General features: G+C 39.0%; 1 long non-coding RNA gene across 1 annotated transcript; it reads right to left on the reverse strand.

Moving 5' to 3' along the window:
- Positions 1-1,141: 1,141 nt before the first annotated feature.
- LOC149867614 (uncharacterized) lies at positions 1,142-19,884 on the reverse strand. Its single transcript, XR_016441734.1, has 3 exons — positions 19,708-19,884; positions 2,508-2,753; positions 1,142-1,290 (listed from the first exon to the last, which is right to left on the reverse strand). It is a non-coding gene; the product is annotated as an uncharacterized LOC149867614 (long non-coding RNA).
- Between the last annotated feature and the right edge of the window lie 5,774 nt (positions 19,885-25,658).

Here is a 25,658-nt window from a genome sequence, read left to right on the forward strand (position 1 = left end):
TATGGTACAGCTGAATGGAATAAAGGAACCATCAACCTCAAGAACGAATCCAATATGTGTGAAAGAGCCATATCCATCACCAACAGGTGAGATCCAGAATGAGCATAGGACTCCTCACCTAGAGAATAATATTTAAAATCTACTTCTTAGAAGATGGGGCAGGGGAATTTCCATTCTTTAGTAGGCCAGCATAATCACAGGTTTAAAAATGGCCTTCAGAAAGAAAACCCTGCCCTGCACTGCCCCAAGAGATTTTGAATTCACTTGAAAAAAGGGGGTATGGTACACAGATACCATGGGGATTGGTGTGGTATTAGACACTAGATATATAGATCATATATCCCCTGTATTTGCATCCAAAATGGTTATAATGATACCTTTTTCACAGCAATATTTAATAATCTTTGCAAAGTATTTTGTATTCCTCTGATGAATAGCACTACATACTACTGAAGATCAAAAGATTTATTAGGTGGGGTTTTTTTCCTTTGTTAAATAATCTGGAGTGTGATAAAGTTATTCAGAACAGTAATGGTCACAGCAAAACTGATTATAGAGAATCCCTCCTAAGATAGAGCAATGAATAATTTGGTAGTACTGTTGAAGACAGCCTCCTGTAAATAGGAAGACACAATGTAATAATAATAGTTGCCATGACATATGATTAACATTAGTTCTTTATACCAAGACATAAAAAAGAATTTGCATAAACAAGCTAATTCAATTATTCTGCCTCAATATACCTGAATAATTAACTCTACTTATTTCCCAGTGTCAGGTTCCTTGTTTTCTTTGAACATCTGCACAGTAAGTATTGCTATCATCATTTACTAACAAAAGTGGCAACAATCAAAATTGGAAAATTAATGACTTGATTCAAGATTTACCTGTTATGAAACAGGTGCTAAAATGCCAAGGTGATATGTGCAGTAAAAGAACCTGATTATAATGACAGAATTGTCAGGATTTCTCTGAATGAGGTATGATTTCTATTAAAAATAAGTTATGAAGGTTTATAATGCATATCACTTTCACAGCATCAGAACATTAATTTAGGAGTTCATTCATGTACAGCTATTTAATAAAAACACAAACTAGAGACAAAATTCCAAACAAATTAAGACTTACCCTTTCAAACCTATCCCAGGTCCCAAAATATAAGTGATTCAATAAAACAACAGGTTCCTGCCTTCATTATTTCCTTTGACTCAGGTCTCTTCCTTGGTCTCCCCTGTGATCCCCAGTTTCAGCCCTTTCCTTTAGCAAAATTGTCCTGCCTCTGTTCACGCACTGTCTGACCGAAATGGTGAAGGAAGAATTAGGATTTTCCTTCCATGCCTTTTCCTAACGGTTGAGTATCTCTGGTTTTCCTATGTCTGTCTGTTGTATTTCTTATAAAACACTGGTCATCTTAGAAACTATTCTATAGAGGAAATGATGGTACAACAAATCTAATAAGATCATATATGTCACCTGAATTCTTTTCAAGGCCCAAGTGAGACTTCCCTAAGGGCCTTGTTACACCTTACACTGTGAACCGCTTAGATATTCAGGACAGTCAGTGCCAACTCAAGTTTGGAGCAGTCGCACTTCAGACCATAAGAGGTCTGGAGGACTGAAAGGTAAGATTCACCCTTCCCTTCCTATTCTGGGCTTCCTCCCTGCCCCTTGCTCCCTGGGGGTTCCCCAGTTCCCCCTCTCCTGCCCCCCACTGCTCCTGGGGCATTAATTAGCCTGGAGTGGCTACATCCATAAGCTGCTATGCATGGATCAGAAACAATCCTGCCCTGGAGTGGTGTAACTTTTAGCCACATAGGGGATTTTTACACGTGTAAGTGCCACAGCACTAGGCGCTTTGAAAAGCAGTTGCATAAGTGGGAAAATGAGTGTCAGCGCTGATACAATGGCACTGGTGCACTTCTGAACTAAAACATATAGAAGGTGCTTTAGTTCAAAAGCACGCTGCTGCCATTTTCTGTGCACTGATGTGCATTTCAACACCTATACAACTGCACACAACACAGCACTGTTCGCATCAGCTCCAAAGCAGCGGATCTCTGGTGCATAGCAGGACAAAAAAAGTATGTGTATAAATGCCCATAATGAGTACTTAAAACAGTTTCATGTGTTAACGTGAGGACAATCTAGGATTTTCCTTCCATGCCTTTTCCTAACGGTTGAGTATCTCTGGTTTTCCTATGTCTGTCTGTTGTATTTCTTATAAAACACTGGTCATCTTAGAAACTATTTTCTGTGCACTGATGTGCATTTCAACACCTATACCTATAGGGTTTAAGAGCTCCAGGAACTGCCCCAAATTACCATGTAACAGGGCCCTAAATTTAGTAACATAGAAAAGAGAAGAAAAACAATTCTTTTCTAGCTGTCCATTTCTTTTCATGACTCCCAGCAGTCTCATTCGGTGTTACACCTGAAGAAAATTACTAACCATCCCTCACATGGCTTGTTTACCAATCCCAGATAGTAGAATTCAGTATCAAGGATACATAAGACTTCCTGGAAAAGGTTTGATTAGGACTGTTGCTTGGAGGAAATGCAGGAATCTTTCTGCCATGCAAGAGCCATTCTCTCCCTTTTCCTCCAACTTCCTTTCTTCAGGTCTAGCACTTCAGTAAGCTCCTTCCCATTTTCATAGACATTCCTCAAGCGTTACGACGGTTGTCATCTCCACCATTCTTAGCAACAGGTTTCAGATCATACCTCATCCTGAATGTGTGTGGTTTCTCTTTTAGCTAAACACAGAAGTAAATTGGATTAGTCCCTTTTGGATGTCCTCTTATCAGTTTTCCTTTGACACGAGATAATTTGCTGACAGACAATATAACAATATAAACAGCTGACTCCAGAATCACTCTCACTATCCAGTATTCCCAATAAAGAGTGGGTTGCAGAGTCAATAGTCTCCCTAAAAAATTACTTGGAAGTAGCTTCTTTGTTTACAAACCACTTTCCCTCATTTTTTGTTTTAGGGCTTTAGGTAAGTCACTTAATTTCTATGTAAAAAACTTCATAAGTGCAAAGTATCATTATATCCCACTGGTATGAGATTTGCACCACATGATTTCTGAGTTCAAAGAAGCCAGGGGTTCTTCTCAACACATAACAACAATCAATGGCTCAGAGTTTCCCCTCTGTTTTTGCAAATGAATGGCCTTACTATACCACAAATATTTTCAGGTGGGAAACACCACGCCAAAGTACCATCTCTGCTACAAGTGAAACTAAAAATGTTCTGCTCTCCTCAGTGTTGTTCTGGGTAGACAGGCAAAATGAGAAAGGGCAGAGCAAGGGAACAGCCTTCCTTGCTGCAACTTTCTAGGTTAACCTCTTCTGGGATGGTACCAGATTAAGAGAATAAAATCAAAGCAGAATTAACTCCTGCTGGGCCTCCTGTAGCAGCCACTGTACAGCTGACTGAGGATTCAACTAATGGAATGGTGACAGAGAGGCAGGCAAGCAATATGAAAGGACCAGCCCTCCTTTTGAATGTCTTTTATTGTAGGCTTGTGGCATCCTTTTCTTACAGATCTTGGACAAATCCCTGCCCAGTCCTTATCCTCCAGATTAAAAAGAACAAACCTGATATAAGTTTCAAACTTTTACTTTCACCTCCCCCACTGCAACATGATAAACTACAAAATTTTGTACAGAGGCCATGAAAAGAAATCTTGCAATCAAAATGAATGCACTTAGACACTGCATATGTTCCTGACATACAGTTTACTACTTTAAGCCAATGGAGAGAAAAATTGCAAATCACCCGAAGAGAGAGATATATCAGTGCGACATTCAGGCAAGATTGTAACATCTTGGGCTCAAGTCTCTCTTCTTCATTTACACTGCTTTATATCCTACTGACTTCAGTGCTGTCACTCCTGATTTATGGCTGTGTTAAAGAGGAGAATCGGGTCCCTTGTAAAAAAAATGCTTGCACTGACACAACTCAGCCATTAAGAAATACTTTTGCATGTTTACATACAAAATAGTTTGAACACAGCAGTTAATATCCTCTTAGATGTAGCTGTGTTGCAGGAAACAACAGTTCAAGTTTAGTTCTTTATTTTTCTCATAGCATTTGAAAACTAAAGTCATGCACTTTTTCCTGCCCTTGATACTCCTGTCACCCCCATGCACCTAGCATTGCCTGCTTGTCAGTGACAGTATCTTCTTGATGAGCAGACCATGGCCAGTCCCAGGCAGCTCCCCTTTCAGCCTGACAGCTGCATATCCCAGGTGGTCTGACATTTGAGATAGAGGCTGTGGATAAGATTGAAGGTGTTTTAGGGGAGAAGAAGGCTGTGAATAACACCAAGCCCTCATCCAGATGGAATCATTCATGAAACAACCTGAGATACTCTATTACTGTCCATATGTCTACTAGGTCTCCAAAGGCCATACTCTATTGATTTATTAGAAATCTGCTTTTTTCAGCTTTAGTTCTTCCCAAAACAGAGTATAATGTGGCATTTAAAATTGTCTGAAATGCCTTTTCAAAATCAGTTCTTTACATAAACTGTTCTTCAGAAATGCTTCGATAAACATCAGATGATAAAGTAAACATTTTGGGATGCGAATCTGTTGAGCCTTCTTTTAAAGCACCTTTTAACAAGTTCCTTTCCTGCTATAATGACAGAAGAAACATTTTATAGGTCATAACTATGATAAATAATTACTACATACATGGCACCAACAGAATCAAATCTACCAAATATAAGTATATTACACTATATGTTCCTTAGCAGATAAGCCTGGAAGACTCATTTTACTGTTCTAGCACTGCAAACAGTTGTTGTTAGTGTATCTTATTTATAGTCAGTTCTTTGAAGCACTATAGTAATATAGCAAAATATCAGTTATTTCATCACACTGGTGAATTTAATGAACCTGAAGGTGTGTGTTATTTTAGCACTTGCTGTAGCTCCTGTGAAAACCCAATGGTGCTAAAATCTGTAAACCTGTCACTGCTTAAGTAATAACCTTGTTAAAAGCATCTTCATTTAACTTATTTTAGGTTTTGCAGGATGCAGGTTTTATTTTATCAGTGGAGAGAATAGGTGTTTCCTACTAAACCATTTATTGTAAATATAGCTGATTGTAGTTCATTAATTTATTCTCAGTGTTATTGCTTTTATTTTAACACTTAGTTTAAATTTAATATTGTCTGGTATCAAGTTCATTTTTTTAAAACAAAATCTTAATTTATATAAAATATCTATGGTTATAACACTAAATTTTACACTGCAGTATGGAAAATATTCTTTTTAATCATTAATTTTCCTTTATGCAAGCAAGAAATGAGATCACTGCCTTTATAAGTTACAGATAGAACAGCAGAATTAGATTTTTCCTTTTATTTAATTTTACTACTATAAAATCATGTTGATGATTCCTCTCTTTTATAAAAATATAGAGAAAATGAGATATTGATGGTAGGTGTTTCCAATTATCAATCGATCCCTGCAAATATACATCCACAGTTATTGAAGTTCTGGCAATAAAAATTGGAACTCCCTCCTTTTTAACACCATTCAGCAAAAGAGAATTGCAATTTGCACCATCACTTTTTTATAGCAACGATACCGTCTACATTATTACAATGTGGAGTTGTTTGTGACAAATGATAAAACTCTCTGGTTCATAGTAAATTTTTACAAGCTGTGCAATTATCTTTGCATTAATACCCTTTCTTTAAGCCATGCTGTACTATACTAATTTTTACTATACAACGTACATAATATCTCTCAGTAAAAAGATCCCACAAATCAATGTTGAGTTCTAGTATAGGCCCCAATTCATAAAAACATCTGTAGGTATATAAGTGTTTTCCTGATTTTGATTTTTTTTAATTTGATAGGTCCTGGGACAGATACCTTTTGAAAAAGGTAACAGAATGAGCAGGAACCTTCGGCAATAGATTGACATTTTCATGCCCCTCCAATTTAAATATATTTGTTCATAATTGATGAGGTCTCCCTTTCAGTCTGTTTCAGTTTCTTCGTCTACTGACCAATAGGACAACCCAAATCTACATCTGATGTCATTCAAAGCATAGCACTATACTGATTTACACTAGACCTTTGCTGTTTCCCTGATCTCACCATCAGCATTTTCTGGCCTAATCAGCTTGGAAAGGACTGAAGAATGTCATTAAGGACCATTCTTTTTGATGCTTTAACATTAAATAAGAAACCAAAGTCACTTTGCTTCACCAACATCCTCGTTTTTCCCAAGTACTGGTTATAATGTATGTAACTGAAGTAAGTGGAACAGTATATAACGGTATAATGATCAGGCATCATTGAGACACAATAACTAAACTGGCTGAACATCCATGCCCCAGTTTAGAATCTTATGGCAACATGAAGTCCTGCTGACTTCAAAATAAGACAGTGCTACCAAACATGAAGCCATGAGCATCACCCAGGTAAGGTGAATCCAATATGGCAAAGAGGAGCTTAAATTCTAATGTGACATTTGAGCCCTTGTTCATGTACAGCACCAACTGCTTCCCACTTCCTTTATTCCTTGGCAATAACCTGAATCTCCTGAGGAATCACAATGTCTTTATGACTGTCTTGCTCTTAGGCAGGTTACATCTTTAACAGGAAACTCCATCTGCTATCTCTGTTATCCCCACCACATTTACCTGGACTGAACAGCTGACTAATCCAGATAATTCAGAATCATGAACCTTTTTAAGTTAATATTTATAGTAAAATAACACACAGAGATTCCTTTCAGCATCTGGGCCCATCATTCAGGTGCTGCAAAAACACATGCAGCCATGTTCATTACCCTGAGAAGTGTAAATGGAATTAAAGAGAAAACATGATTAGTGAACACACCAAAAAATAGAATGGATGGGAGGATGGAGAGAACAGTATCATCATCATCATATATGACTGAAATCCTGGCCTTTCACTCATCGTGAAAGCTGTATGCTGAAAAGTGAGCCATATACATGGGGGACAGTGCAATAAAATGACTTTCTAGGGGATGTCAGATTCATTCATTTACTTTGCTAGGACTTGAGTCTGTTGAATCACATCCATTTATATTTATATGTAGAGAAAAAAACTATACCAGTTACATTTTTACATTAATGTATTTTTTCCCTACTGGGGAAAGCACACTGTAGTCTGTCTTAACAATTCCAAACTAGCTTTAAGTCAATATTACTTTTGTGACTCTAGTGCCAAAACCAAAAAAAAGGTCCTGAATATACTCAGAAGAAAATCTGATTGTAATATTTATAATGTGTTTGTTAATAACAGCATCCATCCCTCCCCCCACCCCAATAAATATAACATTAATTTAACAGTAGATATTTCCTACAGAACTTTTTTGCCTCCCCAGTTAAGTTAGAATATGACAGGCCAATTACATATGCTTTAAAGAAATCTCATTAGTTACTGAGATATTAAGGAGCTAGAGTCATTCTGTTTGGTCACTTGGCGCAGCTTTTAAGGAATAATATAGAGAGAGATGTTCAGTGAGATAGACTTTAAATGTACACTAATGCTAGAACAAATTAATGAAATTCGCATTTATTTCAAGGATTTTTTTTAATTAAATCTATTGGTTGTTGGTATCCGTAAACCCTTAAGAATAAACACCTGCAGTGTTTTATTATGTAAAAAGGTAGTTTAATTGCATCATATTTATCACAGACAAATCAAGCCCTATTCAGAAGATAATAATGACACAGTAATTGGATCAGTAATTGGTTCAGGATGATTCAATATTGTACTAATAATCATAAATACTACTGTTTCCTGCATTGGTTCAGGGCTGACACTGTATTATAGATTGGATTTACTGGAATAAATATTAGTGAACTGGGTCCACTATCAATGCCTAGATCTTTAGCTTGACTGTATTAGTAGATAAAACATATCAAATGATACACTCCTCAAGAACAATAGTTCCTAGCTGAAGTCTTTAGTGAGTATGACTATCACGCTTGCTTTCTGCATCCAGAAGTTAATGGAGTTAAAGGTTGTTAATGGAATAAGCTTCTTTGCATATTCTTCTGTGGTATATGGATGGTCTTTTTGTTTCTTGATGTTAAACATGGGATGACAGGGCTAAAGGCAACCTGGTGACATTTAGAATATGATCTAAGGCAGACTTCTGTGGCTGAAATTGTCCTTGATTTTTTGACTTCCCTCACAACAGTCTGTTTTTATTCCTGACAACTAGGTGTTTTAAATTCTACTCCAGTTCTAGGTGATTCTTTCTAAAATTTTCAAAATCATTACTGGTAAATGTTTAGTGACATAATTTTCAAAAATCACTAGTGATATCTGACATGTCAGTTAGTGATACCATGAAGGGGTCTGTTTTTCATGAAGCGTCAAGTATCCGGCTCCCCAAAACATATGTGATGTCTCAAATTGGGCACTCAGAATCAGAGCCTCTGAAATCACCTGTCACTTCCTAAAAATTAAGCCATTATTTTTAAATGTATTGTGGTGACCAGATTCTATCACATGATCATTCTCTCCTGGGAGGTGCAAAGTACCTTCCAATTGTAGATAAAGCCACAGAAATAGGTCCTGTTATATTTGGAGAAAAGCAACAAACAAAGCTTTCTGTTCTTAGGCTCTCCCATGCAAATAAATATGGCTATAGTTTTGCCTAGTTCCTTTACTGTACACAACCAAGCAGTGGACTCACACAGAAAGAAACTCTTACTTTATCCCATTCTTTCTGCAAATTGCTGCCTGAGTTGGTATTGCAACCTTTCTATAGGTATAATGTAATCCTTCTCTTACAAGCCTGAAGAGCTGCTATTATAGGATATAGGATATATCTAAAATGAAACATGATAATCATTACCATTATCTACTGTGTATTTTATTGTTGCTTTGTATTTTAAATCATACAGACTCTGATCTGTCAGCAATTAAGTCAAGTGCCTAAACCTAACCCTTTAAATTCTTATTTAAGCACCTAAATGAGGTGTTTGATTTTCAAAGGTTACCAACTTCAGTTGGGGCTGAGAGTGCTCATGACATCAGCAAATTAGGCTCTTCTAGAAGTGCCAAACATGGGTTTAGGTGCCTAATTTTGTCCCATAAACAACTCCCTAGTCGCTAATGAAACCCCTATTTACTAGGGGTGTGCGAAGTGGGCCCTATTCGATTCAGATTCGGATTTGGCCCAAATCAAGGACAGTGATTCGATTAATTGATGTGGATCACTGTCCCTGATTCAATTCAGTTGAACCTGAATCTGAAGATTCGATGTTGATTCAGAGAATAGACACAGTTTTAAAAAAAAAATTCTACATACCAGGAGGTACCAGCATGCCTTGTGAATGCTACAATCCTGGGACAGATAGAGTGTGCCACAGAAGTGTTGGGGGGGGGCCTCCATGTGCTTGTTGGTAAACCCAGAAATGGACCAGATGTACTTCCGGTCCACCGGGGAGTGTGCAGGGCGAAACTCCGCACCGCCCCCTGGCTCAGCGATCAACCATGAGGGGACCCCAGGTGCCTCCCCACACTCAGGAGGCACTAGTCACTGATATGGGAAGGCTGCAGGGGAGGCCCCCAGCATGCTCCCCAGCAGACCTGGAAGTGGACTGGAAGTGCTTCTGGTCCACTTCCTGGTCTGCTGCCAAGCATGCTGGGGAGCCCCCCATGCTTCTGTGGGATGCTCCATGTGCTCCACCATTGCAGTGTTCATGAGCCACCTGCTTCCTTGAGGTATGTAGAAAACTCATTTAAAGCTCTGTGTGTGTGTGTCCGAATCTTTCCGAATCTCTCCGAATTGATTCATAAGGTTCCGATTCAATTCGGAGAGATTAAAGGGTCCTCTGATTTGATTCAGATTCAGAGATTTGGCCACCAGATTGGGCCAAATTTCCGCTGAATCGAATCAGGGACCGAAGTTTCACATAGCCCTACTGTTTACCCTGATAGTGAAATCTATGCATTATCGTTATCACATTGGTACCAGTTTGCAATCATTATTTTTCCTGTATTTTTGTTTGCAGATGTAAAACTATATTCTTATTTAATTTTGTTTTGTTTTATGACTTGTAGGTACAGATGAACCATTTAGTACATAAAACATGATAACATTGTGGCAAAGCGGTCGGGTTATTTTAGTTGGTTGCTTGTTTATCATGAGTTGATAGAACATGATGCACAAAATCACTTGCATGCCATTTAATGATAGCTGTGAAAGCATGGTTGTCATCACTGTATTTGGAAGACACTTGGACAACTCAGGGAACTGTTTCTTAGCCAGTGCTGTGGTCTTTCAAAGAGAGCCAAAAGGGAATGGAGTCTCATTATCCCAGAAACAATGACCTTATTCACTAAACACAGAAACTTGCTTTTCATTGGGACATTATACAGCTGTGAGCTGGAACAGAGGTAACATATCCCCTTTATCCTTGAAACAAAAGCTCAGAGTCTACACTCCTGACTTGGAACCTTGTTTTCAACATCCAAAAATGACAGGTCTATAACTGTTTGTTTCCCTTCATAAGCGCCTTTGCACAACAGAGATGGTAGGGGAGTCACAGGTAACAATCAAAGATGGAGTTTGGGTTGGTAAGAGGGAATAATGCTCCAAGTGTCATCTTTTCCACAGAAAGACAACAGTGTTGAGACTTGCGTTCCAAAATAAAATACTTGGAGAGTGGAGGGAGGGAGACAAAATATCTTTGAAGGAACTCAGACAAATAGACAAGTCATATTTCTGAAGGTACTTAGGGAAACATTTTAAGACTACACAGTGTAGCAAACACACTGTAGGCACTAAACCTGAAAGCAGTCTGTGTAAATGAAATGCCATGGCAAAATGGTACCGGGGGACTAGTTCAGTCATAAAAGAGTCTAAGTAATGGAGCCCATACACTGAAGTTATGTACTTGTCCTAACCTGGGGGTAGCTACAGGAAGGTATGTAGCAAAAACTCCCCTTTGTCCCATCAGTACCCCATCACAAAGGCATTTTCATTCTTTCATTCTTTTACCTTTGATTTACTTAGTAGGTAAAGGTAAGAACACAGGAGAAAGATTACTTTGCCCATAGCCAGTCAGCAGGCAACAGAGGTAGATGAACAGAATGTGTTGAAAGCATCATGATCCAGAGCCAGGAAATAACAGTTAGTACATCCCTGAATGACATTTACAGCAAACCTATGTTTCCTTTTCAGGGCCATAAGCTTCCACAAACTGGTGTGTTCAGTCAGCCCTTCCCCATGTACAGTATGGATGCCACAATTTTCTCAGCATATGCTCAGCTGATTCCTTCTGATGGCATCCATGTTGGCCTCTTTCCATATATAGGCATGGAGGGATGTCTTCATCTTCTGCATGAGTCTGGGGCTACTGCCAAAGGCAGGATTCCAAGCTCTGCAGGCAAGGAAAGTAGATAATTTTGGTTCCTGAATAAGGATTAGATTCTGCAACACCTGAGCAGTGAAAATCCTGTGGAGCCTTCATGGCCAGAGCCAGGAAACTCTACAGTTTCTCTTAATATTGCTGAACAGAGTCCTATTTAACCATGATGAATATTTGCTGTAAACGATAGAAATTCCATGGAACAAATGGAAATGAGGCAGTTGTGCATAGTGTCCATATTGGTGCCTGGATAGCTCACTGGTTTTTGACTCTGATAGTTTCTCATCATGCAAGTTAAAAATTTCACGATCGGAACCCAGTCTTAGTTCTCACCTAAGCAAGAAGTAAGCTTCTGGCCTAATTATTTAGTTCAGTTACGTGAAGGTATCAAAATCCATTCAAACTTCTCACTACATCTTATTAAGTACTCTGGCAACATACACTCCTTTCTTATTTACCTGCTTTGTTTAACCAAACCTAGTAAATTCAACCCTTATCAGGGCCAAATCCTGTTTATCTTATTCAGAAGAATAGCCCAAATGAAGGTAAGAGGACAATTGAAACAAGCAAGATTTTGTCTCCTGTTTGTTGCTATCCATTTTACATTTCCTATGTCTAATGGATGCAGCAAAGGTGGCAGAAAGAATTTTATTTAAAATATTCTTGCAATTCATTCAGATCATAGTGTAGTGCAGACCCTCTTCTCTGTGGGACAGAAAAAGAAAGAAACTTGCATTTCCTGAACTTTTCCTTTTTTTTGATTATGTGCCTTGATTTTGGTACAAATATACAATAGTTTGTGTAAACATAAATTAAAAGTAGATTGATGGCTATTCACCTGAGAACTAAAAAGAAGCCTTCGCTAATTAAAAAAAAAACAATAATAATCAAAGAAGTTATGTCCCAATTTTTTAAACTATTTTTGTTCCCCTTCTTCAAATATACACCTTTTCCAAAGAAACACTGACAACACATGGCTAATTAGCAACAAAGAATAATTGAACTATGACTATAACTATCTACCTTTAAATCAAAGAAAGAAGGCAACCAATACTAAAATTTAATCTGTCCTCTGGGGCCCAAGACAGCTTACAGGTTCAAGTCAGATAGCAAATGTAGCTAAATGGCAGTCAGAAAAGATCATGTGACTGGGGGCTAAAAACTAATTAATCTCCATAAAGCTGTAAGTGAAGTAGGTAAGATGACTTGAAATCTGATTACATTATTGCATTTAAGGGGGGAAAATGCAGCATGTATTTTTCATGTTGATTTTAACCACCTGAGCCCTTAATGACATTTTGTACCTTGGAAGAAAACTCATATTTCATTTATATTTAAAAAGATTCACAAAGATGGTATTGTCATTATTCCACAATCTATGAATTTAGACTATATAATGCCTTAATGAGTCAGAACACGAATATTTGCAAACTTGTCTTATTACAAGTCAAAAGGACATTCAGTGTAATTTTGGAAAGTCCAAAGATTTAAAAAAAGAAAAGAAAGAAATCCTGACAAAATTACAATTTTCCTATTTACAGCACATAAAACATCAGTGAATGACTGTGTCTTATATATTGACATATATATATCTATGACTATAGAACATTCATGTGCTGTGTTTCTCAGATTGGAAGAAACTTCCTATGATAGATACCATTTCTGAATTATATAAAACAGCATTACACGTGAATTCCACTGCTTATTTGAAATATTAAAGGCCATATACTAATACAGGAGGCCTGCTTCATAATGTGGACTTTTAATTCAGTTTGTTTAGCTAAATTATACCCCTCCTGAAATAAACTTCTTGTTTGTTCTCCTTAATTCTTAAGGAGAAGAACTTTTACTACATATATTTTTATACCAAATTGAAATGAACCTTGCAACAACTTTTTTAGGCTTCAGTAAAGACTTTGGATCCACATTCATAAACTCTTCTCTCTGGTATATCAGCATCCATATAAATATCACAATGAGGATAACCGCTCAAAAAAGAAAACACAGGCCATGCTTTAGTGGAATCAATTATACATGTCTGAGATTCATTATCAGCAGCACCTGCTAACCACTGCTTCACTGCAAGCCCCTATGTGCAGACAAGGCCTCAAAAGAGACAAGTTTCTAACATGAAAAAGTATCTTTGTAAAGTGTTTGTAATATACTTAATATAAATTGTTGCATAATTATGTAGTGTGGATCAGTAAATGTTCTTTAAGATAGTGAGTGTATGTTTTTAGATATAATAATGACACTTTGCATTTTTATATCACTTTAGATCTAAGGATCCCCAAGCCCTTTGCAAAGAATAATTAATCATGTTCCTGTGTGTGACAGGCATCATTATATCCTATTCACAGGTTGCTAACTGTACATTATATATATATATATATATATGTTTGTATTGCATCTGGTAACGTGTCAGGTGTCCGAGAACTAGGTTTGTGCTGCTCAGGTAGAAAAGCAAAGTGACATGGGTGAAGGGAAGTGACTACAGAGACAGGGGGTGGGCATGCCTTCCAGATCTAACCTCTCCTAATCCCTGACTGATGTTTGAGGATGCAAACATTCCTGCTGGGCTGCTTACCCCTTTCCTTCCAACACTGTTTCCTGGTTCCTCTTTTCTACCTGCCATTTGTCCAGAGACTCACTCCCTCCCCTTCTGCTACCTTGGTTTTGGTCTTTTGCAGTGCTAATGTCTTTTGCCAATGCTGTTCAGGGCCCACCTGGTGGATGCTTTTAGATGGGATGTTCTTGGGGGGTTTTCCCTCTCAGGAATCAGAGGGAGAGAGAGATCATTATGCCTGTTATATTTTTATTCCAGAGCCCAATGTGAATCATAGATCAAGCCCTATTTCCAAACCAGTTATGCTTGGGCCTATAGCATATGTTTCTATGGTCTGGGACACATGACTCATTATCTGTGCCCATAACATTTCCATGCTGAAGGAAGTAACAGAGAATTTAGGCTGCCTTTACAGTTATGTAAGGGTGGGTGAAACACAGATTTGTGTTTTACAGAGGCCTTTCCCATTGAGTGAAAATTAGCAACATGAATCTACACTAAACTAGGTATGCAGCATGAAATGATCTAACCCCTGGTTATATTGGTTCATTAAGTTAATCTGGTGGCCTTAGCTTTACATTTTTGTCTTGTGGGGGTTAGAAAGCACAAATTCTTGTTGCTAAGCCATCTACTGATGGAGGTACAGTATTTGCCATATCCACCATAATACAAAGAATCTTTTACATAAACTCATCTTGACAAGGCACCAACAAACAGACAGAAAAGTGATTTGTAAAAGGGCTTATTTAGCCCCACAAAAGCAATAGGGAAGCTGGACACAATGTAGTATATAAGTTGTGGACATTAAAGAACTTTAATGTACTTCAAGCCATGATCACTCAGAAATTCATGGTCCCAAGAGGACTCAAACACCTCTGAAAGCACAGCGTCTAACCACTGGAGTGATGAGAGAAACATCACTGGCAGCTGAGGGCGTATAATCCACAGTTGAAGAATTCGATCCAAGAGATGGTAGTGGTATACATACAAACTTACCCGTTTCATTATGACACTGTCACCGATCAGCTCACTGACAAGGAAAATAACGTATGGCACTTCACTACCTACTTCAATTAGTTCTCTTCCATTGGTCATCAAGAGGCACACAGACGAGCCAGAGTTTTAGTTCATGCACACTGTTCTGAAATATGCTACTTCTGCTGCAGAAGTTGTCCACTAGCTACTAGCTTTCTTACATCATTCTCCAGATATTGCCTCCAATGAACCATGACACCGCTTGCATATTGAACAGATGTGCTGGTGCTTCATTAGCTATACCTTCTGAGAATCTTTATTTTCTTTATCAGTTTACTCACCTACTTAGGGCAGAAAGAGAATCCGCATAACTTGCAGACCCGCATCGTTCATTCTCAAAGCATCATTTCGTGTTGTTTTTCTAGGGCACTATGTCATAATGCTTTGTCACGTTGCATGTTCTTGTGCCAGATACTTGTGGGAACTCGATTCTTTACCAGTGTCAAATGCAGCCTGTCGCTCTTCCTTTAAAAGGTACTTTGTAGATTCCATTTTTGAAGAAATAATTTCCTTCCTTATATGGTCAGCAGAAAGGGAATCCCCATGCCAAGCTTCAGATTCCAAGCATAATTCTCCACCTACTCTGCTGTAATTAACCCCAAATATTAGAGTATTCCCACACAATTCTAGTACAGTGCATCTTTTCATGAGGCTAAATACCTCTGTATACCATAGAAAAGCAAAGCGTATCACAGGAGTCTATTTATTTTTAAATAAAGTGGGCCCTTGAAACGCAAATGACAATCTTACCTTTTTGAGGTCAGCTAGATGCTGTAGTTATGTCCAGCTGGACTGATGAAGTACTTACACTACAAAAATGTTGATAAGACAGCTCATTGTGTTTTAATATTTCATTACACTGAGGTACTGCACAATCAAAATACCTTGGTTTAATTTGAACTGCATCTGGAAAGATGTCATTCAAAGTGCCAAGAGTATCTGTAGTTTAAGAAGGTTTCTTCTTTCTTTCTTTTTTTTCTCCTTTCTTCTTTCTTTTAAAGCTAGATGTTCTATGTGCAGATTTTAAAGCATGTGAAATGCAGCTGAATTCTTAACTTAGAAACCTGACATCATAATCAAAGACTAGGCTTATGGAGTATATAGTCTCCTGTTTTATATATTTGAGGCAAAACAGTAGATACAAATCTATCTGAAGGCTCTTTAATAAGAAAGATGGCAAGTAAATTCTGGTTTAATATAAAAGCCACTTCAACTATTAATCATGATTACAGATAATTCCCAATGTGGCATGATATCATTTAATTTCCAAAAAAACAGAGGAAGTGACAGCACACATTTTTTTTTTGAAACTATGCCATGTAATAATATCATGCTAAAAGAGGCTTTCTAACCTATTCTATGCACAAGTCATAAATTACCAATCAGACATGTATAACCCATTTAATATTTCAAGGTCTTGATTTTATGTATTCTTTTTTCCTTGTTTCATGCTTTGTCTTAACAAATACTCTTGGCCATAATGAAAATAAACCTGCTGAAGTCTCTCTGGCCTGAGACAAGCTATAACACATTTCTGCACCACAGGGTGGGCTCCTGGGATACCTACTGAGAAAATGCATGCCCACTGAGCATGCCCAGACTATTAAAATGAATTGACATGTTAATGTTGACAGGAAAAGAGCACAAGAGAGCTTGCTAAATTACTGCTCAGTCAGGCACTAGGAATTCCTGAGTGGCTAACTCCTGAGCAAAAACTGCAGCAAGGAGAGGGGGAAAAAACGAGAAAGAAAGAAATGGGGGGCAAAAAAAACTTTATTGTCAAATGCACCAAAACAAACAAACACTAAAGGGCTGTCATGTTAGTAATGCACCTACTCATAAATCATGTGGATTTTAATCATACCTGCCACCTCAGCCTGCTTGTCCCCTGAGAAATTGTTTTCTTTTTGCTCCCTCCTTCTCTCGCTTTCAATTATCTGGAAGCCGTTTCTCGTGTTTATTTATTTATCTAAAGTTCACATACAGTATGCATGCACAAATTTCCTCTAGGGGACTGAGATGAGGTAGATCATACAAGGATGCGGTGGAGCGTAGCAGCTAACAGCTCAGATGAATGTACTCAGTCTCAAAAAAACCTGCTTTGGACCATGATGACAAGGGAAGGGGAGGACAGAAAGTAATTAGTGTGTGTACAATGATGGATTATGGCTTAATATGCAGGCATTTCACCTTTTGACTGTTATAGGTAGGTCTACAAGATGACAAACAGAAAGTCCACATTCTTGCTGATAAGAAAAAAAAGACACTCATAACCACACTCTCTCCTCTGCTGGGCGGATTAGCTATAGTTTTGTTTTAAAACTCTTAATTTTAAAATCTTTTATGGTTTTAAAAAATCAGATATTGGGGGGGGAATTCCAAGAACACTCATTTGGCACATTTCTGACACATGGGTGTAATAATGTTTTTACGTCTCTGCTTGCATACGCAACTTTAATAGTAAGAAGCAACTTCTCTCAAGTTTTAAGACACGAGTGAACTGCAAGTGACCTTTTCTCAGCTCTGGGAGGCAAACGTGTAGCACAGATCCATCACTATCTGAGGATCTCATAGACAACGATGGAAAAAAGTCATCATTTTCATAGATCAGACTGAGTAAATATGGATGAGAAGATTCAATAGATAGATATAAATACACACAAATTAAATAGTTTTAACCCTAAATATCTGATGGAATAGGATTTTGAACTGCAGGTCTCTTTATGTTATGTCTATGATTGCTGTTTTAGGGGTATATGAATCTATATTTGCTACACAGGGTATTGCTTAATTAAAAAAGCATCTACCATTTGGAACACTCATAGAAATTAAATGGATCACATGGAGCTTGACATTTTGCAAAATAACAGAATAATTGCTGCACCATATTGTTTTTTCCTTTTAGGAAGAATATTTAATCTCCCCTATGAGGCTTCACTAAAATCAGAATTCAGAAGTTGGGGCCTGCATTTCTTCTCTTTGCTGTTTTGCTGGGGGGGAGGGGAGACCAGCTAAAAAAGGTGTACCCTAATTTGCCCTTTCCCATTTTACGTGACATCTGATATACTGCTACTTTGACAATTTGTCATCCTGAAAGTGTATTTAGCCAAACATATATAGATAAAAATAAACCTTCATAATCGTAAAATGAGTGCTTAGCACATCAGAATTTTCAACTCAGTATTTTTTTCTTAAGCCCATTGAACTGAAAACAGGACAACATCTGAGTTATCTGCATCCTTAGTTAGGATCCTAAGTAGGGGTTCAGCTATCTGTGACTATTCACAAGGGCAGGGATTGTCTATGGCTTTTTGAGTTAACCAATACTGTGAATTTCACCACAATTCTACGCTTATCTACACCACTTTGTGACAGGCCCAGTAGCTTCCTACTTCACATAGAAAAATCCCAGAAATGCAGCAATAAAATCACCTTTCAGCAGCCTTCAAAAAGACTGCCAATGAGCATACCTGAGACAAAGGATGGAGTATGTCTAAGGTGACTTCATTGCCTCATACCCGGGATCTGGTGTGTGGAGTGTGAGCTCCTGGGCTTGCCACAGAGAAAAGATCTAAAGAGTCTTTTGTATTGCTGGTACCTAGGCCCAATCTGACTTCACTGAACCTATTAAAACTTTTTTTCAAGATAACAAAGGATTGAATTCCATCTGATTGGGCTTCTCCCTTTGAAATGGGGCATAAACCAGGATAATCTACATCTGCAGCTGCCATGTGAAGTATGATTGGAAAGATGACTTTTATATACATTGATTAGTATATTTTGCACTGTTTTGTATCTACTTAACATAATAACATGCAATCATATTAGTGTCATAAGCAGAACATTGCATGCTTATTGCTAATTGTGTGTACCACAATCACCTTATTAATCAGGAAGGAAAAGAGTTCATCATGAAGGCCCAAATCCTACAATCACTTACACATGTGCTGAACTTTTAAAGTAAAACTGATTACAGAAGTAACATTTAAGGATGTACACTTCTTCATTTAGGAGATTAGAGATGAGCAAGAAACAATCCCAAACCCAAATGTTCCCAAACTTTAGATTAAAAGCCAGTTTGAATCAGTACTATTGAATAGCAGGGTTTCAAATGGGTCAGATCTGAAGTATTGAGGCATTCCTCCACTGAAAAGGGACAGTACTGAAATACTGTAGGAACTGTCCAGGATCTATTGTTCCCTCTTTCCTCTGTCCAGGAAATATTGTTTCTCTTGTCTTCACAAATGCAAACTACCTCCTGATATATCCAACCAGAGTGCCATTGTACAGATAATTATTCCAGGCTGTTGCTTTGACCAGGACATGCCTATCTTTACTTCCCTACACTGGAGCTCTGTATCAACATGAACTACTTTTCCATACTTTCAAGGTTCATCACCATCTATCCCTATCCTGCCATTCATTTCTCATACAGAAGAATTGAGAAATTCGGGCCAGGGTTGAACAAGTCCTGTTTCTGATCAGTCCCTGGTGCCAGCCTCCATTTTATGCTTGCTAGATTTTAAAACTATATAAATACTTTTGAAAAAGAAAGGGGTTGTGTTTCTAGCAACTTGCCTATGTGGCAAATATGATATGATGATTGTTATTATGACAGCTGCAGCCATGCACTGGGGGGCATAATTCCAAATATCAAACTTCCCATAGAAGATGGCACATAGACTTAATTCCAAATATGAATTCTAAATAAACTGTAGCTTACCTATTGTGGAAAAACGTTACCCCAAGATGCTTGTTCTTCTCAGTTGGGTCTGCTGCTGAATGGCAATCCATATTGAGAATTTTGCAATCTCTTAGACATAGATGAAGTTTCTTTTCCTTGACTTATAAAACCACTGTGAGGTCTAATCCCATTATATCAGAGTAAACATGTGGTCAACAAATGGATCACCTATAATAAAACACACAAAGTATGACTGGAGGCACAGCAGCAGTACAGCCAGGATGTGTCGCTACAGATGAAGAGGTGTGAGTTTAAGCCATATATAGGCCTCATGAAGAAAGCTATTTCCTAACCAAGCAATAAATGAATGTGTGGTCATTTTGGCTGGAAATCAAAGATGGATGGACACGATGTTAACGACATCACTACTTTGTGTGCCTCTGCCTCCAAGAACTTGTCTTAATCATACAAACCAGGTGGACCTTTGACTTTTTGGATGAGCTAGACATTGATGGCAGCATAACTATGCAGTACAAAAGTGCAAATGGACATCTACAAGTCATGAAAAACCATTGCTCTATAAGTTCAATAGGTCCAGGTTTCCACAGCTTACCCTTACCCACAGCTTCATAGTAAAGTCAGGGCATGTCTATATCCCCTTGGACCATGGTAGGTAAAGGCCTTGTGAAGCATGGCTTATTTCCTTTGCTCACAATAGTCTGATAAATGCATTCACTGCTTAGCATGTGGTCTCTGTTTCAGCTGAATTTGTTCACCTGTATGTAGAGCAACTCTACTGGTGGCTACATTACTTTTTTCAGGCTGTAGTGTATGCAGAGTAGTAATGCTGTGTTTCACTGTAGTCCTCTGTAGGATTGTTTTCGGGAGAAATGCGGGGGTGGGGGGAGGACTATACTGACATGTCCTCAGATTCTAGAAATTAGTGACACTTTTGACAACCCCTAAATCTAAAGTATGCAGGAGAGAGAACTCCCTAAGGTCTCCGGTTAGCTACACTTTCTCCCAATCTTGCAATAATACGTGTTTTCTTTATGCAATTGGGAAAAAATGAATAGTTACCATGGTAATTGCCACAAATCTTTTTATTTCAGACGCTTCTGAGCTATACAGCATATTTGTGAAGAAGCGCACAGAATATATTTGTCATTAAAACAGATGATGAGAACTTTGGTTTCAGTATAACTAACATGTTTTCCCAGGTTTTACAGTGGTTCACAATAATTTGCTTTAGTTCTCATTCTCATTATAGATGGGACATTAGAATTATAATGACTTACATGTTCTGTCATACTATACTATTCTGACCTTTTCAGCATTCTGCATTTTGAAAGCCTGACAAGTCCACCTCTTCTTCACACATTAGGAAGGCTGCAAGAGGAGAAGAGAGAACAGTGCTGCCAGATTGTTCTCAATTTTTCACTAACTCATCATTTCTTGTTTTGCCACTTTAAGTGGATACTGTCCAGATTCCCTGTTTCTTAGCGAATCCCTTTGCCTCCAGAATCCCATGGATTAGTCAGCATAAAGGCCACACTGCAGCAGACTGTCTTCACCTAGGAGCTGTGCATTTCTTGCATGAATAGTCATTCTGTCCTGACTTATATTTACTGCCTGCAACAAGTTGTATATGTTTCACTGAAGTCTGAATGATGTTCTAAATATGCAAACACCTATGTGCTTTGCAAATTTGATTCATGTCATACTCTTAGAGTCCGACCCTGCTCTCCAGGATATATAAGGTGTTTTTTTCTGGTGTTTTACACAATAAAGCTCCTTCAGACACACTTCTTGTACGAACTCTCCTGGGAAAAATCAAGAGATTGACAAATGCTGCATGTGGAATGAGGGAGGTTGTGTGAGTCAGAGATGTAAAGCATGTTGCACAAGTGTGGGGCTACAGTGGTGCTTTTCAGAATGAACAAGTCCCTCCTATCTTCTCCATTTCCTTTTTCACATAATGGTCAAAAGGAGCTTCATTGTAGTTTCCATTTCTAACCACCTACTTTACTATGGAGTTTAAAGGTCTCTCTCTCCTGCTAAGTGTCCAGGAAATGGAAAAGAAAGGACTCAGGAAATTTCACAAGAGTCAGTTCAAAGGCTCCTGATCAGTCTGTTCAAAAAAACAAAAATGGACATTCCATGGTGCTTCTAAATTTGAGGAACCCTTGTGATTCATGGAGAGATCCTGTAGATGTGGCTGGATGGGATGCACCCAAGGGTGCTAAGGGAGCTGGCTGATGTGATTGTAGAGCTATTGAGAATCATCTTTCAAAACTCATGGCAGTCAGGAGAGGTCCTGGATGATTGGAAAGGGGCAAACATAGTGCCTACAGGGGAAGGAGGAGGATATAGGGATCTACAGACAAGTCAGCCTCACTTCAGTTCCTGGGAATATCTTGGAGCAGATCCTCAAGGAGTCCATTTCTAAGTACTTGGCGGGGGGAACAGGTGATTAGGAATAGTCAGCATGGATTCACCAAGGGCAAGTCATGTGTAACCAATCTGATTGCCTTCTGTGATAAAATGACTGGCTCTGTGGATGTGGGGAGACCAGTGGATGTGGTATACTTTGATTTTAGCAAGGCTTTTAATACAGATTCCCACAACATTTTTGCAGTCAAGCTAAGGAAGTATGGGTTGGATGAACGGACTATAAGGTAGACAGAAAACTGGCTGCAGCATCAGGGTCAGAGAGTAGTAATCAATGGTTTGATGTCTAGTTGGCAGCTGGTACCTAATGGAGTGCCCCAGGGGTCAGTCCTGGGGCCAGTTTTGTTTAATGTCTTCATCAATGACCTGGAAGATGGCATAGAATGCACCCTCAGCAAGTTTGCAGATTACACCAAACTGGGGGTGTAGTAGATACACTGGAGGGTAGGGCTAGAATTCAGAGTGACCAAGACAAATTGAAGGAATGGGCCAAAAGGATTCTCATGAGTTTCAACAAAGACAAGTGCAAAGTCCTGCACTTAGGATGGAACAATGCCATGCACTGGTACAGGTTGGGGGCTGACTGGCTGGGCAGCAGCTCTGCAGAAAAGGGTTCCTAGGGGTTACAGTGGACAATAAGCTGAATATCAGCCAGCAGTGTGCCCTTGTTGCCAAGAAGGCTAACAGCATACTGGGCTGCATTGGTAGGTGTGTTGCCAGTAAGTCAAGGAAAGTGATTCTCCCCCTCTATTCAGCACCGATAAGGCCACATCTGGAGTACTGTGTTCAGTTTTGCCCGCCCCCCCTTCCCCAAAGAAAGGATGTGAACAAATTGGAGAGAGTCCAGCAAAGAGAAATGAAAATGGTGAAGGGGCTGGGGCACTTGACTTATGAGGAGAGGATGAGGGAACTGGGCTTATTTAGTCTAGAGAAGAGGAGACTGAGAGGATACTGAGAGGAGACTGAGAGATAGCAGCCGAAGGGGGGCTTGAAAGAGGATGTTCTTAGTGGTGGCAGATGACAGAATAAGGAGCAACAGTCTCAAGTTGCAGCAAAGGAAGTTTAGGTTAGATATTAGGAAAAATTTTCTCACTAGGAGGATAATAAAACACTGGAACAGGTTACCCAGGAAGGTGGTGGAAGCTCCATCCTTGGAGGTTTTCAAAACCTGGCTAGACAAAGCTTTGGCTTGGATGATCTAATTTGAGATGGTCCTGCTTTGAGTGAGGGGTTGGACTAGATGACCTTCTGAGGTCCCTTCCAACCTTAACTTTCTGTGATTCTATGACATAGTTTGACAAACTGTCCCTTTGCATACATAACTATATTTTGGCGTGTACACCCCACCAGTCACTCCATCATCACCCCTAAAAGACTTTGCATAGGATGGAAATCAGTGCAAGGGACACAATGGGCACATATAGAAGTTACATTTGTCACATGATCATCCCCTTGAAAGAGCATGGCTATAGAGCACTTTAAAAGTGCCTGATCACACAACAGTGTGAACCCTCATTACATGAGGATTCAGATGAACGCATTCCAAAGTGGAGCACCTTCATTAATGTATCAGCACATGCTGGGAGAGGGGCTGGGCTGTTACAGCCCAGCCGCACCCCTGGTGCTGACTTCAGAATGGGAGGGGTGGGAGCTCCATCTGAGGTTTGCGTAATCTGTGCCGGAGGGTGGGGCAGGTGGATTATAGCTCCCCACCACCACCTCCAACCTGCCTGCCCCACTTTTCAGCACAGGTTGGGAAAACCCCAGATAGACCTCCCTCCTATCCCTTCTCCCCTCCCATTCTGAAAACAGCAGTGGACCTGGGAGCGGGGAGGGCCAGTGCTAAGGAAGAGCAGTTGCTGACACACAGGCACTCCAAACTGGAGCTCAATTCCCCCAACATCCTGGACTCAACAGCAAACATCTGTTGGGTTGGGGGGATTCTGTAACTCATGGCACCTCCTGTGAAGCACCATGAGTTACAGCGAGGAGGTGCACATCTCTCAACATAATCTAAAGCTGCCAAGTCTCTGCGGCATGAATCATGTGCACTGGTACAGAATGTGATCCTAGCCTTAATTATCTATCCTTTCATCCAGACGTCCTGACCTGTGTTGCCTTGACTATTCAATGTCCTGTGAAAAAACATGTAGTTTCCCACAAAGACACTTTTTAATGCTCCCTGCACTTACACATCCTTTTTAGGTCCTCTCAGAATTTTAAATAGATGGGCTGAGCAGAAAAAAAAAGGCAAGAAAAGTGATAAGTGATTTAGTCTTATCCATTCTGCTATATCAGAGCTATTTTTTCCTTTCATTGTATTTTCAACTGTTTTGTCCCATCCACTTTCAAACTAGGCAGCCTCAGCCGTTTTCCCCTGGGGTCCCATTTGCTTTTAGATATTTTTATTTTGATGTAGTAAATAAAGAGTTAATGATTACCAAGCCCACTGCTCATGGATTATTTAGAACACCAGGTGCCTGCTGCATTCTTACTGGCTAGATGTTCATGGGAACAGAGAGATGAATCATTGTTGCAGCTGCAGAAGAAAGTGGTCTGGAAACTGGTGAGGGAGCTGCTTTGGAAGGTGGTGAGACAACCTCTATCTCCGTGGAATCTTCTCTTTGTGTTTATGTAAATATTAAACATGTGCTAAGAAAATCCAAGTGGGTGCTTTGTGATTCAAAAGTTGACTGCACTGACTGGAGGGAATAACATGCCTTACCATTCATGACAAAACTTTTTACTTTCTTGGGGAATTCAGTACAGTTTGTGTTACTCCTTGGTAGTAACTCCTTGCAGATAGTTATCATTTCCCTTTGCTCGTCACTTATGGAAACGGTACTGCATTCTGTGAGGTTACAAGATTGGGAGGAATGGTAACATTCTAGTTCTTTTAATCTTTACATACGAGTCAATCCCTCCAGGCATTTAATCACTTTTGTTGCTTTTCTCTGAATTCCCTTTCTTTTAAGCACTCCTTTCTCTTCCTTCAGGGGATTGCCGTTAATATTTAGTAATTGAAAATGCCTTTTTTTAAGCAGCTATATTTTTGTTTTAATAAAGAACTCCTTAGTGTATTGTCATATCATGTTTTACATGAGTAGAGAGAAAAAAAATCTCATCTTAAATCCACTATTTGCTATTAACCGTGTCCAAAGAGGGGAAATATCTGTGTTCTCTATAAGGAAAGGGGTCTGATCCTGCAGTTACTAAAGACAGTGGAAAAGATTGCCTGGTGTAAAAAAACAAAACAAAAAACCCCCAGGAACTAGAAACTAGAAATACCTGAATCTCCATCAGATCCAGAAAACTATTTTGAGTTCACAAAACATTTTCCCCTATATATGAATCTATATGGCCCTGGTTCTTATTCTAGCAAGCAAAGAAGTGCAAGAACCAAGGTACCAGGTCAAAGTCTCCTGACCTCCACTCTTCCCTCGGTGCCTACACATATAAGGCAAGCAGACAGCAAGTCTCACATGATTTGATTTGAATAATCACAACACAGACAACAAGACAGACTTGTGGAATTTTTA

Source organism: Crocodylus siamensis, chromosome 4 (genome assembly GCF_052110815.1).
Source record: "Crocodylus siamensis isolate JL-2025a chromosome 4, ASM5211081v1, whole genome shotgun sequence".
NCBI lineage: Eukaryota > Metazoa > Chordata > Crocodylia > Crocodylidae > Crocodylus > Crocodylus siamensis.